This window comes from Triturus cristatus, chromosome 12 (assembly GCF_964204655.1).
Source record: "Triturus cristatus chromosome 12, aTriCri1.1, whole genome shotgun sequence".
In the NCBI taxonomy this organism is placed as follows: Eukaryota; Metazoa; Chordata; class Amphibia; order Caudata; family Salamandridae; genus Triturus; species Triturus cristatus.
Window position 1 is genome coordinate 201,912,174 of NC_140595.1, and position 17,425 is coordinate 201,929,598.

General features: G+C 43.3%; 1 protein-coding gene across 1 annotated transcript in view; it reads left to right on the forward strand.

The window, feature by feature from the left end:
• Positions 1 to 1,940: 1,940 nt before the first annotated feature.
• The window catches only part of AARS1 (alanyl-tRNA synthetase 1), a 294,909-nt gene continuing 279,424 nt past the window's right edge, over positions 1,941 to 17,425 (forward strand). Inside the window, exon 1 of the mRNA XM_085638756.1 lies at positions 1,941 to 2,055. The gene's annotated coding sequence lies outside the window, so the exon portion shown is untranslated. The remainder of the gene's footprint in view (positions 2,056 to 17,425) is intronic.

Genomic DNA, 17,425 nt, shown 5'->3' on the forward strand with positions numbered 1-17,425 from the left:
AATCCAGATAAAACATAACTAATCCTATTCTCTCCAAAAAGCAACTATCGTCCAATCCAAGAGTGGCTCAAGAATCTGGTTGCCCTAAACTACCCCATCGTCCTATCCAACTCAGTTAAGTCTCTAGGCAAGAACCCTTGACAAGAACTTATCTTTGGAGGACCACATCAAAAACTCTGCAAAAAGTGCTCTTTTCTCTCTAAAACACCTCAAGAAATTGAAACCGTTTGTTCCCCATGATGACCTCAAGACAGTAGTCCAATCCCTAGTTCTCTCTAAAATCGACTATGGGAACGCCATCCTAACAGGGACTCAAAAAGCTCACCTAGCCCCTCTAAAGGCATTGTTGAACATGGCCGCTCGACTCGTATCTGGAGTAAAAAGATTTGATCACATCACTCCAGCTCTTAACTCCCTCAACTGGCTTCCCATGGAGGGGAGGTGTATTTACAAACTGGCCTGCATCACACACAAAACCCTTCACTCTCCGGCCCCTAACTACCTGAACAACAAACTGGTAAGAGCAGGTCAATCCAGATCGCTGAGAAGCTGCAACTCACTTCTTCTTATTCCTCCGAAACTGAAAAAGAAAACCACACAATACCAATCGTTCTCTGGCAACGCTCCCAGGATGTGGAATGCTCTCCCTAGAGTCCTCAGATGCAACCCCTCCTTCTCCTGTTTCAAAAGGGACCTGAAAATCCATCTCCTTAACGAATACTTTCCTGACCAACGTCAACTAACCTAGACTTTAATATCCGAGTTTACTCCTCTCTCTTGACATTCAAGGATAGTTGGCGACCGGACTGTGTTAACCACCTCTTCTTCCATGCTGTATTTTTTTTATCCCTGGTTTTGCTTCCTTACTGCCTGCCTACTATGTAATGCAATTTCCGTCAGTATGTATGTAAAGCGCTCTGATACCTACGGGTCAAGCTAGCGCTATATAAAACTTTTAAAATAAATAAAATTAAAATGAGCAATGTTATGGTATAAATTGGACATGAAATTGAAAGATATTTGTTTGTAAATTACTTTTATTGTCCATTTCTTTGAACCGTATTAAGTTATTTTTTTAATGAAGGAGTGTACTTGTCTTGCATGCAATGCATTATGGGTAGGTGGATTTACCATATCTTCTTAAGGGTGCAGTACCATATAAAAAACATTGGCATTTATAATTACCAATAACTCCAACTTTGCAGGGTGCAGTACTATATGTGGACAATGACCACATATGGTACTGCACCCTGCAACGTGGCTAGGTAAAAACACATTGTCATTTATAATGGCAATAACTCCAACTCCAACAAATGCGAGATCGATTGCATTTCCAATGCAATTGGTCTCGCATTTGTTGAAGTTAGAGCTGCTGGTGTTGAAAATGACAATGTTTTTTATTTTTGCTTTTTTTATACCATTGGCAATAGTGCTATGCAAATATAACTTCACTGCAAATAAAAAACTAAAGTAAAAAACATTGTTATTTTAAACGCTTTAATTTTCAACAAATGCGAGACCTATTGCATTGCAAATGCTTGTTTCGAGTATAATTCTTTCCACGCCAGCAATTTTTCTTGGTCTTCGTTTCTACTAGTCCTCCTTCGTTTTACATTTATTTCATATCTGTTCTCGTCATTGGCTCCCTTTTTAGATCCAACACTAAAATGTAGCACAGTCATAGCAAGACCAACGACCACGGGTGTGCGTGGAGCTAAGCAACAATATAAAGAAACTGAAACCGTCAATACACACATGACAGAGAACGCGAGCACGGTAGCAATGGGCGTCTTCCATTTATCAACAGCCAATGGGGGAAAGCGCGAATTCAGGCAGGGGTGTCTTTTGTCACATGTAGTCGTTCTTTTCCCGCAGTTGCATCAGCCGAAGGGACCTATCACAATGAATTTGAAAGGCAGCTCAATGCTCCAATGGCAAAGCCGGAAACTTGCCTGTTACCCTTTCAACTTCTGGAGGGCGTGTCCGAGGCTGCGTAGAATTCTTTCTGTCAACCCGTGTGCCGCGAGCTGGAAGCCGGTTGTGAACAAGCGCGAGGTAAGGGTGTGTAACTGGGTAAGGAGTCCAGGGGGGCTGGTACTATCGACCTGTGGGTGCTAAAGGAACCTGAATGATTCAGTATAGTGAGCTGAGTGAGTCCGTGAAGGCAGACTGGTGGTTGTGTTCATTGAACTGTGGAAGTTATTGAGACATCATGGTGTACTGTAGAAGGAGCCGTGTGGGTCACTTGTATATAAATGCATCTTTCATTACGGAAGCTGCTGAGGGTAGGGTGACCAGGCGCCCGGATTTGCCAGGACGATCCCGGTTTTTCACCAGCGGTCCCGACAGATTTCAAGAAATGTAACTCATGTCCTGGTTTTTAAAGAGGGTCGACTGAAAACGGCTGGAGGTGCTTTAATATGTTTTTGCAAAACCGTGATAGTGAGCAGTTATTTCATGAACACTACTACTGGGTTTAAAAATTGCAATTTATGTATGTTCTTACTGCCTGTTATGTAATTCTCTGCCGAGGAGCGCTATCGTTCTGTACGTTCGCTTAAAGTAAAATTGTAGTCCTTCTATTTTTGTGAAATGTCCCGGTTTTTGGCTTTAAAATTGTGATCACCCTAGCTGAGGGTAGGCTGTAGAGGGGCACATGCGAGGTACGTAGGAGCAGCTAACAGGTGCAGAGGAGGAGCTTATTTCGAATATACAATAGACCTGGGCGAAATGTATATAGTATAGCATTTATATAGCTCTTACTGACCCCGATGAGGCGCACAAGCACTTTGCAGATACCTGGCTCCCACAGGGTAGGATGCAACGCGTTAGTGATTCAGTCTGTTATGATATGGTTTGTCTTGTTGTTTTGTGTCATGCATTTGTTGTGGTTTTCGCCCATGCAGTTTTGTTGTCCGAATTAAATCCTCTCCAACAGATAAATAGGAACAAGTAAATGCTAGCAAGTATCTTTCCACAAGCACGAGTATTACCTTCTCTAATCTGAACAAAAACCTGCAGCCAAATGTGTAATTGTGGATCCGTTTTACATACTTTTACACCCAGAACGTCTGATTTACATGAGTCCTGTTCAGCATGTGCCTGACTAAGCGTGGAGCTCAAAACTGATTTACTTGAATAGATGTTCCCTAACTTCCCGAAGCCCAGACTGCTAACTGATTTTGACTAACTTGTGTGACACATTGTACAAGTGAGATGACAACTATACTGCATACATCATGACTACTATAGCTGCTACATTTATCACAGTGTCTCAATAAACATGAATTACCATAGAACTCGCACGCATGTCAGCTAACATCGTGATTCCTCTAGTGACTTTTGTGCTTTGTTTTTAGGAAGTAGGTTGATACTTGCCGTCATTTCTAGTGCACGTGTCTCAGACAAAATCCTTATTTCCTCCAATGAGGAGTATTTTGTAAGAGCAGATGGCATAGAGGAAACTGAGGTTTTCGTTCTCAGACAGGGAAGACAGTTTTGAAGAGGACTTTGGGCGTGTGTATAGAAGAGGGAAGTTTATTATAAGTATGATGGCGGTTGCTAGTTTGGGGTAAGCTGAACGGGAAGCGGCGTTTACTTAGCATGCGTTACTTCGCATGCCGTTACTACGCGGTCGTTAGTACGACCGCGTTGTTAGTTAGCATACCTTTACTTCGCAATTCGGAACTACGAATTGCAGTCAAGGGGGGGAAGGTGTTGGATTTAAAATCCAACACCTTCCCTAGTGTCCGCATAGACTGGAGTTGGAATAGTAAATTATACTATTCCAACATCCAGCACCCCCTTACTGCAATTCGTAGTTCCGAATTGCGAAGTAAAGGTATGCTAAGTAACAACGCGGTCGTACTAACGACCGCGTAGTAACGGCATGCGAAGTAAACGCATGCGAAGAAAAGTTATATATTCAAGCTGAACTGGTAACGTGGATAGGGTGAGTTGGGTGGCAAATGGTCTGACAGATATTGGCAAATGGTTTGACAGATTGGCAAACACTTTGGACTCATTTGTGTTATGTATGTCCATTGTCCCCCGGTGGACACCGTAGTGTTATTTGCAATTGCGTGTCCCTGCGAGGACACCGTACCGCTGTCACCTCACCAGCTGTGACCTGCGAACTGTCAGTGGCAGATGACAGTTGACAGCTGGTGACCCGGAGCGGCTGCTGTACTTGCGCTCCACGTCTGGAGCTGTGTTGGCGAAAGAATAAAGGACTTGAACTATACGTTTTATATCCACTTTGTTCTTTACAAAGTGGCGACGAGGATGGGATACGAACCCACGCGTGCAATGCGAGTGTAGCGCTGGATAGTCTGAAAGTAAAACAAATAAAGTAATACATTCTGGAAAAAAGCACCATTTTCAAAAGAAACAATTTCACTAATTAAAGTACCCTTTAAAGGGAAATACATAAACAAATAAATTAAAACCATTATGGCATCAGGCTACTTGTGGAATCTCTCCCCTCCATAATCATTTCTACCAGGTAAGGGCGACCCAATACTAAAATGGGAAGAATGGAGGGAGTATTTTAACAACTACATCTCGCAGTTTGATGATGATGATGAATTTACTCCTAAGAAAAAATACAAACTCCTATTACATTGCCTTGGTGCAGGAGGAATAAAAGTGTACAACAGCATTAACATGAAGGCAAGAGGGGAGGGAGAAGATGATGTTTACACTAATGCAATAGATGACTTAAATGCGTACTATAAACCTAATGTTTGCGTTGGTGTGGATAGATAAAAATTCTTCCACAGGAAGCAAGGAAAGGAAGATTCAGTCGACGACTATGTGTCAGCATTAAAAGAATTGGCATTAAACTGTCGCTTTGGAAATTTGCACGACGAGTTTATAAGAGACCAAATTGTGATGCAAGGGTCAAATGCGGACATCCAAAACAGTCTCTGGGCTAAAGGGGAGTATCCACTCCAAAACATAATTGACGTTGCAAGGAAATCAGAGTTGACAGGTCGATGTGCAAAGGCCGTCATAGCAGAGAGCAACGAAAAGAAAGAGAGTGGTACCGTGAGCAAGGTGACTCATGTAAAACAAAGTTCAAAATATGCGTGGAACAAGTCTGCAAAAAACATGAACAATAAACCTGTGGTTAACGGAGCAAGGAGTTGCTACAGATGTGGAGATAATTCGCATTGGGCAGACGACAGGAAGTGTCCTGCGCGAGGAGTAAAGTGTACATACTGTGGGGTCATTGGACATTTCCAAAAAGCATGTCGCAGACGCAAAGCACGCACCGTGAAAAACATCAATGAAACAGAAGGTTATGAAAATGATGCATCAGAAGAAGACGACATCAACATGTGTGTCCTCAGCATCGAAGAAGAACAAATAAACGAGGTCAGCACAGGTGGCGTGACTAAAAAGAAGAAGCCCATTTGCAATATGGCCATTGGAGGCGTCGATATCAGCATTGTAGCCGATTCAGGCTCACCATATACAATTGTGAACAAAAAGGTATGGGAAGAAAAATTCACACCATGTATTGGTAGCCGTCTTGAAAAAGCAGACATACTGATAAAGTCATTCACTGGAGAACCGATCGACGTTTGTGGATACAGAAAACTAAATTTTGCTTATAAAGGAAGGGAGTCTGAAGGAAAACTCTATGTGGTTGGTCCATCGGTGCTGGGATGGATGGACCAAGGTAACTTGAGCATCATCTTGGACCCTAGCAAGTCTGAGCCTGTTCTAGTGGTACAAGACACAAATGACTACAACAAATCCATCTTACTCAGGTTTCCAAATGTTTTCAAAGACAAAATTGGAGCACTTGAGGGGTACCAACATAAAATCATAGTCAAACCTGACGCAACACCAGTGGTACACAAGACCCGCAATCTACCTTTTGCAATAAAAGATGAGGTAAAAAAACAAATTGAGAAACTCCTTAAAGAAGGCATAATTGAACAGGTAGAAGCCAGCGAATGGGTTGCACCATTGGTCGTAGCCAAACGCCCAAACGGAAAATTGAGGCTATGTGTGGACTTACGTGACCTGAACAAAAATATTATAGTTGAACAATTTCCATTACCCAAAATAAGTGAAATGTTAGCTAACACAAAAGGAGTCAGGTGGTTTTCAACTATCGATTTAAAATCGGCGTACCACCAGGTACCACTGCATCGTGATAGCAAAAGACTCACGGCGTTCATTACACCCTTTGGGTGTTTCCAATTCACAAGAGTACCATTTGGGTTGGCATCCGCAGCAGCGATGTTCCAAAGACTAATGAACGACATTTTTAAAAGAGTCACAGGTATTCTGATGTTTCAGGATGATATCCTAGTCATGGGTAAAACAAAGGAGGAGCACAATAACAAAGTTGAGCAAGTGCTAGGAATCTTGGAAACTAAAGGAACCACGGCAGAGTACAGTAAATGCAAGTTCGCTTGTGAATCAGTGAACTATCTGGGGCACGAGATTAATGGTAAAGGAATCTACCCAAAGAAGGACTTAATGGATGCAATCAAGAACTCTCCCGTACCAAAAAACAAGGAGGAGTTGAGGTCTTTCTTAGGCCTTGTTGAATTTTATGCAAAGTTCATAAAGAACTTTTCTGAGAAAACGTATGATCTTCGACAACTACTGAAGATAAAGAGTGAATTCAATTGGAGTGACACGTGTCAAACTGCGTTCAACTCAGTTACAAATGATCTATGCAATGCTATACCTCTACAAGGTTTTGACCCTTCGCTCCATAACACCATCACAACTGATGCAAGTTCGAAGGGACTTGGAGCCGTATTGACTCAAAAAGACGACAGAGGAATACAGTACACCATAGCGTTTGCATCACGATCATTGACACCAACGGAGGAAAAATTCTCCGTTATCGAACGTGAAGCTTTGGCATGTGTGTGGGCCTTGGAACACTATCGTAATTATGTGTGGGGAAACAAAGTTACACTGTGCACGGACCATAAGCCACTCACCAAGGTGTTCACGACTAAAGGCCTGTATACAGCATCACCAAGACTGGCACGCTTATCTGTACGCCTTTTTTACTTTAATTATAATATAGAATATGTACCCGGAGTGAAAAACGTCGTTGCAGACTACCTTAGCAGATTGCCTGTTGGGGAGGAAAACCACGGCAGCACAACAGAAATGGAGGAGTACTGTATAGCCAGCTTAGATGACAACCTACAGGGAATCTCAAAGGAAGAATGGCTTGCAGAACAAGAAAAGGACAAAGACATCGGTCAAGTACTCAAGATGTTAGAAGGAGAGTGGACACATAAGAATAAACTCTCTGAAACAATGAGTCATTACTATGAGGTGAAAGAGGAACTATCACACGAGAATGATTTACTATTGAGGGGCAGTAGAGTAGTACCCCCAGTTACGTTAAGGAAACGCATCCTTGAAATATGTCATGAAGGGCACTTAAGCATAGTCAAGAGCAAAAGAAGGGTCAAAGAAAGTTACTGGTGGCCTGGTGTCAGCGTAGATGTTGAAAGGGTGGTCAGGAACTGCAACGTGTGTCAGCAATCCGACAAGACCCAAGTCACTCTTAGACCGCCTCTGCACCCCATAGTTTGCCCAGCTATGCCATGGGAAAGAGTGGGGATAGATTTTATGGGCCCCATAGTGGAAAAAGATGAGCAGTGGTATATAATTGTAGATATAGACCATTTTACCAAATGGCCAGAACTCAAATTTACAGTCCGGCCAGATTCTAAGACTGTGGTTGAATTTCTAGATTCTGTGTTCACACGTGAGGGGCTCCCCAAACAAATAACCAGTGACAACAGACCACAGTTCTTGTCAGACCTATTCAGGGCCTATACTTCTAGAAATCAAATCCAGCACAAAACCACATCGGTGTACCACCCATCCGGTAACGGCGCTGTGGAACGCTTTAATAGAGTACTTAAGGGCATAATTCAGTTGTCCAACAACAACAGATTATGCTGGAAAAAAGAGATCCTTAAAACGTTATGGGCCTACAGGATTACGCCCTGTGACTCTACTGGTCACAGCCCATTCGTACTCATGCGGGGCAGGACACCACTCTCACGAGACAATGTGGGGTGGACTGTAGCTGCAAAAAGAGTGCACTGGTCTTGTGACCAAGTAAGAAGGAAAGTTGAGCTTGGGCAGAAGAAAAAACAAATAATAGGTACGACCAAAAACATGGTTGTAAAGAAGTGCAACTCTCTATCGGGGATACTGTTAAGGTGAAGAGAAGCGGCCACATTGTGAAGGGGCAGAACAGGTTCTCCCCGCCCCTGATTGTTGACAAGGTATATTGTAACTCAGCTCTTTTGAGTGATGGTAAGGTGTGGCACCTCTCTGCCCTCTCTGTATGCAAGCCCACCAAAGAAGTTCCCACCAACATGCACAGTGGCAATAAACACCACAGTACCCTGTCTGATTCCTCCCGACAATGAAACCTTGCATGACCCGCCGTCATCTCACACTGAGGCACTCAACCCGGTGGCACACACACCTAGTGTTGTAGTTCGTGCTGCCACCACTGGCGCAGACTCAAGTAGAGTAGTCAGGGTTTTGCCACCTACTCCCAGGTACAATGAGTCACAACCCTTCAATACCAGCAGGTGTGGTAGAAGGATTGTACCTCCCGTGAAACTTAGCGATTATATTTGTGACTAGGTGTTTTGTTAGTTGTGATATGTTATTTGTTCCAAACTGTTGTTAAGGGGGGAAGATGTGTTATGTATGTCCATTGTCCCCGGTGGACACCGTAGTGTTATTTTCAATTGCGTGTCCCTGCGAGGACACCGTACCGCTGTCACCTCACCAGCTGTGACCTGCGAACTGTCAGTGGCAGATGACAGTTGACAGCTGATGACCCGGAGCGGCTGCTGTACTTGCGCTCCACGTCTGGAGCTGTGTTGGCGAAAGAATAAAGGACTTGAACTATACGTTTTATATCCACTTTGTTCTTTACAATTTGTTGGCTTAAAATACTTATTTACTGGGGCGTAGGGATTTATTGGCCTTGTAAAGGTCTATTAAAAAGTTTAGAGGGAAATGGCATTTTTGAGCCCACGTTACATCGGTTATATTGGTCAGAACTTTATAAGATTTATTGTGTACTTTATGGGGGAGGGGGAGGCTGTGGTTTGACTGGGTGCTATAAAAAATAGTGCTCACAATCTGCTGTTGAAAATGCCAAAATACTCTAGTGGGTAAATCAAAAGCCTAGGTACCGCACATTTCTTAAAACATCCTATCAAAAAATCAGGAAACAAATCCCAGAATACAAAGAAAGAAATGGGACTGGACTACGTATTCCCATATGGGCCTAAGAAACCTGGGAGCGGTGTGTGTGAAGGGGCTATGTTTGTGAAGAGGGGGCACATGCTTGTGGATAGAGTGGAGGCTGATATGTGGAATATTTGGCTTAAACTGTGGTTCCGTCAACCAGCTCCAGATTTTTTAGCTCTATTATGCCTGTATCAGGATTTGCACACCATTGTTGGAAAAATACTGAATTTCATGTGCAACTATGAAAGATATCATCTTTGGAGAAGTAATGTTACCAAAAGTAGATTTTTCCTCTGCAATTTTGGGGTTTTCTTACTACATGCTATACGTGAATTCACAAATATTTGCTAGATAACCTGCACTAACGTACAAGGTCATTGACCTGCTGGTGCCCAACTTTGATTTTACTTTAAGAATGGAGCCCCTAATTTTCATGTTGCCAGTGGTATGGCACATAACAGGTTTACATTGATTCACCATTATTAATCTTTTTTTTAAATATTAGAATGCATCAAACCTATTGTATTAGTTGATGCCTTACAGAAATGACATTTAAATTTGATTGACCTCAAAAATTGCATAACAAAACATTTTTCAAAAATCAATTTGTTTCGGAAAATTATCATTTGGAAAACAAACTATCACCAGTCTTACTTACATAGTGTTCTCAGCATTTGGATAAATCAAGGAACATTCTGGATGCATTTATAAATAGCCACAAATTGTTACATTTTGCATGTTTGTCAACATTTTTGTGTTGGAACAACTTCCAATAATGCATTTCCTTTGAGTGCTCACCGCAACAGAAAAGGGTTTGCATTAAATACTCAAATGTACAGTTTTGAAAAACGGATATGTATGGATATGGTGAAAGGCAGTCCTGTTTCCTACAACTGTACTGTGGTCTTGTAAACTGGCACATAAAGGGTTTGTACTGCAGGAGCTTGGGACGTGCTTGTCCAGTGCACAAAGTAAACATGAAGACTTGTCTTCGACCTTGAACATTATGTCTTGGATGTTGGGTGATCAGAATTTCACACACTTGACTTAAATACTAATCTTTTTGGCATACCCTCGCTGTCTGGTCTTCTTTTATATGCCCATGGACCTAGGTCCTAACCCTGCTCTCGCCAGTTACATTCAAATCCCAGAACTGTGACCGACTCTGGCCTAATGTTTGCACTGCATATCAACAGGACAGCCTTTAATTCCTTAGCTCTTAGGAGCTCAAAGAGAGTTCTCCATTCCTTTTCTCCTGATAATAAACGTCTAATGTTCTAGGCCACCGCTTACTGACTATGCTATTTTGCTGATCCTCTGCCAAATGTCATCATTTATCTATAGGTTGCTTCTAATGCTCCTGCCCATGTTTTTGAATGTACAACAGCATATTAAATTGCACTTGGATAGACTCTTCTGGATCCCGTGGCTCCCCATATGTAAAATTTGAGTATGTAAATGAGCCAAGCGAGCAGCCTGTACCTGAAGCAGGATGTGGGGAGAGAAGGTCGCAGAGCGTTAGATACGAAATATGTTTTTCACAGCGGGATGTGCAGCTTTGCCATCAGATACACAAACCCTCAGAGCCACCATGTTGCATACATACACAGAGCATCAAGGAACCACCTTTAGCCACAGATCAACTGAACCATTTTGTATTTGTGGACCCGATCCATACTTCTTCCGCTGTGTGTTTGTGTAATATATATATTCACACACACCAGTTTTAAAACCAAAAAAGCTATAATTATGTTGGTTACTTAAAACGGGCAAATTTCAGTGTTTTTTTTTTTTGTTTTGAAATGGTAGTGCTTTTTTCAGTAAACGTCTAAGGTTTTCATTTTTAGGTCTAGCTTATGCAGTGCGCATGCACTGCATAGGAGCCCTTTAGCCGTCGTGCAGCTCTTTTTACAAGCACATACTCGTGCTTGTAGCGGCATACGGCTTGCGGGAGTGCGCAGTGGCGCGCCACAAGCACAAGTATGTGCTTTGAAAAAGAAGACTGCGCGCGCACGCATACACTCACACACCGCGATCGCTTTCACTTACACCGCGCGGCTGCGTCTCTTTCACGCCGCGCGGCCAATGTTTGTCTCATCTTACTGGTATTTACCCATATTTACAGTTTTGTTTTGTGAAAAATGAATTTGCACCTAGTGTATTTCCACACTTGTCCTCGTTTTTGTTTTTTTACTACTCCTTTTTTATTTTTTTTATTTTAGTAGTTGGAAGTATGTTGCACACCCTTCACAAACATATTGTGGACAAGCTTGGATCATTTGTTTACCTGCTACACTCGTAGTTTCTCTTTGTACGGCTCCCGGGCCACAGTTTGATTTTCAGTAGGCAATTTGTTTGCGAAGTTAAGCTCCCCTGACAGCCTTTTGGAAACTGCTAACTTAAAAACCATAACAACCAATTATTGCGTGAAATAACAGCAACTTGTTTTTAATTTTTGCCAGTTTAGCGTCAAAGGATTTTTTATTTGTAAATGCAAATTACTTTTCGCAACATCTCGAACTTGATTAAAAGAGGAAGAACAGATGGATGGAAAATAAAACCCGGTCATCTTACCTACAGGTGTCACGTGTTAGAGCAGCGGTGTTCACGTTGGTTGAGGCTCTTTGTGAGATGTGGCACTGTCAGTCACACAATATAAAATGCATCTTCTTAACCAAGGTGTTTTGAACCACAGTAATTGTTAGATACAGATTCCCTGGCCCTTGAATGTGACAGCGTGTGCATGTAGATCTTGTTTTTGTATAGCCTCAGTGGTTTGATACGTCACATGTACCACAGCTTCATTAGTGGTCTTTGCCTGGGCACCTTGCGGTCTGTTGCACTAGCTGTTCTCTGTAAGATGGTGCGTGGCGGTATTTGACTTTTGAAGGTATCTGCACTGTCTGTCGCTGGCTGTAGTTTTGTGTCTTTTAAAAGCACTCTGCACTTGAGCACATAGGCCTCTCCGGTCTACAGTGTTCCCTCCCCCATCTTGCAGTGGGAAGACGTGGGTCTCGATAAAGCCCAGCAGTTGCTGGGAAAGTTGCACTTTCAGAGACAGGGTTGCAGCCTTGCTTGATGTTATCACAGGTGATGCTTGTTGTGATGCGGGCCTGGAATCCTCCCAGAATTCTTACATCAGTGTGGGGGAACTAGATCGACACCATTTCAGCGATTAACCAGAAGCTTTTGTCGCTCGTTAAAGATCAGATACCATAAGATAAAACACACAGTAATTGCCTACTGCTGATTTTCGGTCCAAAGCAGAGGGAGGGACTCTTGCGAGACCTGATCGTTGCTTCACCATTGAAAACACCAACAAGTTATGCAGATTTAAAGTTCATTTGACGGGGACTAGTGAAGAGAGGAAACAGGAATATTTCTCAGGTGTAGGGCAATAGCAGTGGTTGATAGAAATTGGGAGACATTACTGGCTATTTCTGGGATGTTAGCAGTGAAACTGCACTTTTGCTGAACTCCTCTGAAACTAAAATAGTCATTAACCACCCTGCAGGTCCAGTAAGTACTTAAACGAGAAATTGCAGTATTAATACAAAAGTACGTTCTGTGGGAGACCACTGTGTACTGAATTGTACATTCAAACTACTGAAGTCTTAATGCACTAACTTCCAGTGCCTTCTTTGGGGTGATAGGAATCCGTACTTGCCATGTATGACGTAAACGAGGGGTGGTCACACATCAAGCGTACACGAGGCTGGTGTGCTCGTTCTGCAAGTAGTTTGTGCTCTCTGATAATTAGTGCTAGAAATGATTCCCAACATGCAAGTCCAATGAGAAGATTTGAACATTTGTTGTTCATTTGTACCACCGGAACTGTCCAGGGAAGATAGCCAATACACTTAATGAAACTTCCCCAATTTCTTTCTCCATTTGTTTTATTTTTTGCTTCCAGGATTCTAAAAAAAACGAGTCCCCTCTTTCCAAAACACATCTTACATGCTTCACTTTCTGTAGTAATTTTTGACCGCTGGATTCACTTTCCATTCCGCTCTTCGTCATGATGTATTCAAGTAGTGGTGGTTGACTTGAGTACCCTCACCCCATCATTGTTCCAAGTGAAACTCACAGCGAGTGTCAGACTGCTGAGCGAGTTTGCTAGCAGGCTCAAGTCCAAAGAATTGAGCTGGTATGACGTTGCTGGGATCGGCATCTGATGAAGACAGAAGCAGACTGCTGAGATCTAGAGCGCAGCATATGTTTTCACATTGGCATATTTCAGACAGTAATTAGCCATTTTCGTAAGAAGCCTATTTGAACTTTACTCAGGTTATCCATTATTAAAAAACATGTAAACACCCGGTTTCTGTATGCATGCTACAAGAGGGGAGACTGGGGGTGCAGGGTGTCTTCAAAATGTTTTCTGCCCTGTGCTTGCTTTCTGGTCTGCAGTTAAAGAAAATGCCAAGTCCGCAGGTTGCCTACATAGAATATTAGCTAAAGTTGCACAGGACTCTGTGGTATATTTTGTTGTGGCCGGAATCCTCAGGATCGTACGTTGCTCTATAGGGGTCCACCTCTCGATACCCCCATGGTCTGATTTCTAATTACAGGCTCCATGGAGTGGTCCAGCGGGGGAAGGAAAGGATGGGGACAGCAGGGAGGGAGACCTGTGGAGACAGAACCAGACAGCAATCAGTAACTCCCTGCCTGTCTTCCTATCTACTCCACCCTGCTCCACCCTTCTCTAGTGAAAGGAACAGTACCTGTAAAGGAAGAAAATACACAGCTTCGGACAGTGGACCCACAACACTTAAGAAGTACTCTCAGTGATCTAAAGGTAAAGAAGATGCAGCATTAGCATTAACACCCTTACCCCTCTCTGGTCGCACAGCAACCTATCGCCAGGAGGACACCTACCCAAGAGTATAAGCACATTGAAAAGACAGGGGAGCGGAAGAGCCGACCTCCTGCTCACTCTCGGAACCCCTGTAGCACAATATGAGAAGAGAAAACAATAATTCCGTAGGTCTTTAACATTCCACAATTAGGTACTATGCACTTGCAATTTGGACTCACATCTGCATTGATTCATGAGACAGTGGCTAGATTTCATCACAGTGCTTTGTGCCCCCTTCAGAAACATCAGCTTCCACTACCACAAGTATAGGACAGTTCAGGCACGTAAATGGTAAATGTCAAATACTTTCACATGATATCGATTGACACTCAAATTCGTAGCAGCTCAGTGTTTTTTCACAATACCACCTCCCGCGTGGTTGTCAACTGCGCAATGTCACCAAGGTTATTACAGGTGCCCTTCTTCCTCGCATGAACTACTGCCTACGAGTTCGCCAACGAAGGAAGAATGCACCCTGGGATTTATTTACACTAGATCTCCCGTAATCTGACACTACTGATCTCGAAGGGTAAATCAGTATGTAGAAAACGAGGCAATTCTCAAGCCTAAAGCCTTAGGCTCCCACAAGGAACATGACACGGAGACACCCAGTCCGGGTCTCTGCTCTAAATGGGCGAGAAAGGACTGCCCCCTCGCCACGCCACCATAATAAAGGCTGCGCACCTCCGTAGGGAAAATCGCTTGGTGCTCAGAGCACCCTTACCAGCCTCCGCGATGTCCAGCGCAGCTCTCGTGATTGAGTAAGCGGCACCCGCTCTGTGCCCCGGAACCTCTTTGAGCACCATGGCGCGTACGTCCTGACGTCACCGCCGTCAGGGATTTGCCAAGGCTCACAGGAGTTGTAGTTTCTGCCGGACCCCTCGCGCTCGAGCGCGGCTTGGCAGTGTTCTTTGAGGCCCCTTCTTGTGGGCCTTGACATATTTATAGATTTGAAGCTAAAAGTATTGGAATTTCCGATACCTGGAAATTTTGCAGTATAGGTGCATTGCATGTGTTCAGTCCGCAGTCAGGATTGACCTGCTCTTGAATAGAATACGTGATTTAGGTGATGAAATGGTACACTTATAAGGTACAAGGTTTAGCCATGCAACAGCTGATGTTGTAGCACCAAGGATATTGTGCTGCAAAATTAAATACTTACAAGGTCCTAAAAGCGAAACCTATTGGCTATGCAAATGCTTGTTTTTTTATATGATAAGTTAAACTGCAGTGGACCCTGGATGTAATGTTTAGGTCCAGGGGGAGCATTATAAGAAGAATTGAATTCATGCTCCCTGCCCATGCCGCATGCGCTGCTCCTAGGGGGCGTGATAAAAAAAAATATATTTGGGCACCACTCCTGCCCCCCCCCCCCACCCAAGGCACTCCATCCCAGGCACTAGTACCTCTTCCAGCCCAGAATCACCTGCCCATAAGTAAGTTGTGGCTGCAGCGGGCCCAGTCCCCCCTCACTCACCAAAAGTAGCAGTGCCCCTTTCACCCAAAACGTTTTCCCCCATCCTGCCACTCCAGATACCCAAAACACAACTGTAAGAAACTGGAGTATTAGTTGAGGGGAGAGATTACTGACCTCAAGTTATAATCACAATCCTTGTCATGGTAAAGCAGGGGTTTCCAACCTTTTCTGTAGTGAGAGCCACTTCTGATAAGTGAAAATCATCATGAGTTACTGAAAGTCAAGCAACTTGCACATTGTTACCAGACACCCACAAATCCAGCTTCATTTACTTTAAGCCTAATGTCCATAGATCCAGATACTATGGTTTGAACAAAATACTTTGACTACTGGGGCACTGTGCCAGAGCAGCCATGTGCATCAGTGAGTGTGGTCTTGTGGGATGTATGAAAGTGTGTTCGTATTTATGGGATATTTGTGTATGGGTGGCTGAGGGCCTGTGTCATATGTACTTGTGGCACAGGACATACATTTCCCCATAGGTGGCACTGATACCTGTATAACACAAACATTCAACCATTTTTTTGTTACATGGGAGAAATTTAAAGTACAGAATAGTGGTCATAACTTGGAACATTTTTCTGCACTTCTAAAGCTCTCCCACTTAAAATAATGGCAGAGTTTTTCGGTTATAAATATGGCACCATGTCTACCAGCCACTGCGAGCAAGATGCCTGTTGGCTGTAAAGGTGACACTCTGAAATGTGTGGTAAACAAAAATCTTCTTTACCGGACTGAATTTCATACGGGATCTTGAAATAAAATAAAATAGCTCAGAATAACAAGAGGCAGAATCCGTGGTATAAGAGTTTCTAAATGGGCTTTATTCCATCAAAAATGGCCGACTCGAGTCGCGGCCTTCAGGTTCCGTCACCACGAGGGTTCAGGAAGTGAAGTACAATACTTTATTGACAGACATGCATTTTTATAATAAGTACATTACAATGAAACGAATGTAGAAGGCGTAACATTTGATAAGAAAAGTGACAAAACAGGTACGTAATCGAAACTAGGCGTAATAAGGAATAAAAGAAACATGATTGGTTAGGATTATCAGACATAGGTGGATCTATAAGATAATACTTGGCATAGATGCGCGCGCAGCAGCATGACGTGTGATTGACGTGCAACTAGGGGGTGAAGGGGACTTGACATTTAGCTCTACATGTGGAGACGAGAAGTCTGGGGGGTCAAGTCAACCTAATCCCAAATCATATCTAACATCCTATGTTTAAAGAACTATGTTATCCACAAGGAAGGACTCTCGGACAGAATCTAGTCTATACTGACTGTGTGCGTGCACAAACGCCTAAGTGTCTATATGAGATGCGAGGGGCAGAAAACTTTCCATGGCAGCAGGGCTATGAATCACTTGCAGGAGGACGGAAAGGCTGAGTCCTTTGCTTGTGAGCTAAAGGAAATGTTTACCTAAATCACTAGACAGGAATGCATCGGCTGAAGAGCAAAATAGATAATTCGAAGGTGAAATACAGCTTCTTGGCAGGCAGGCGAAAACTGGCCGAGGCAGGCACCGTTAGCTGCACAGGGAGTAGGGCAAAGTTCATGGATACAGATGCGGGCTCAAGCTGAAGCTGTCAAAGACAGAGAGCAGGGAAAGGCTTTGAGGACAGAATCGGGCCTACTTGCCTGAACTGTAAAAATGGAGTAACTTAGCCATATAAAGTCGGTGGCCTTTCATACTTAGGAATCGAATATCCAACCCATCGATGGCGGATCTGACAGAGAACATGTCGACGGTAGACACACATATGTTTGCGTCTTAGAAACTGGAACTAGAGGGAACATACATGTAC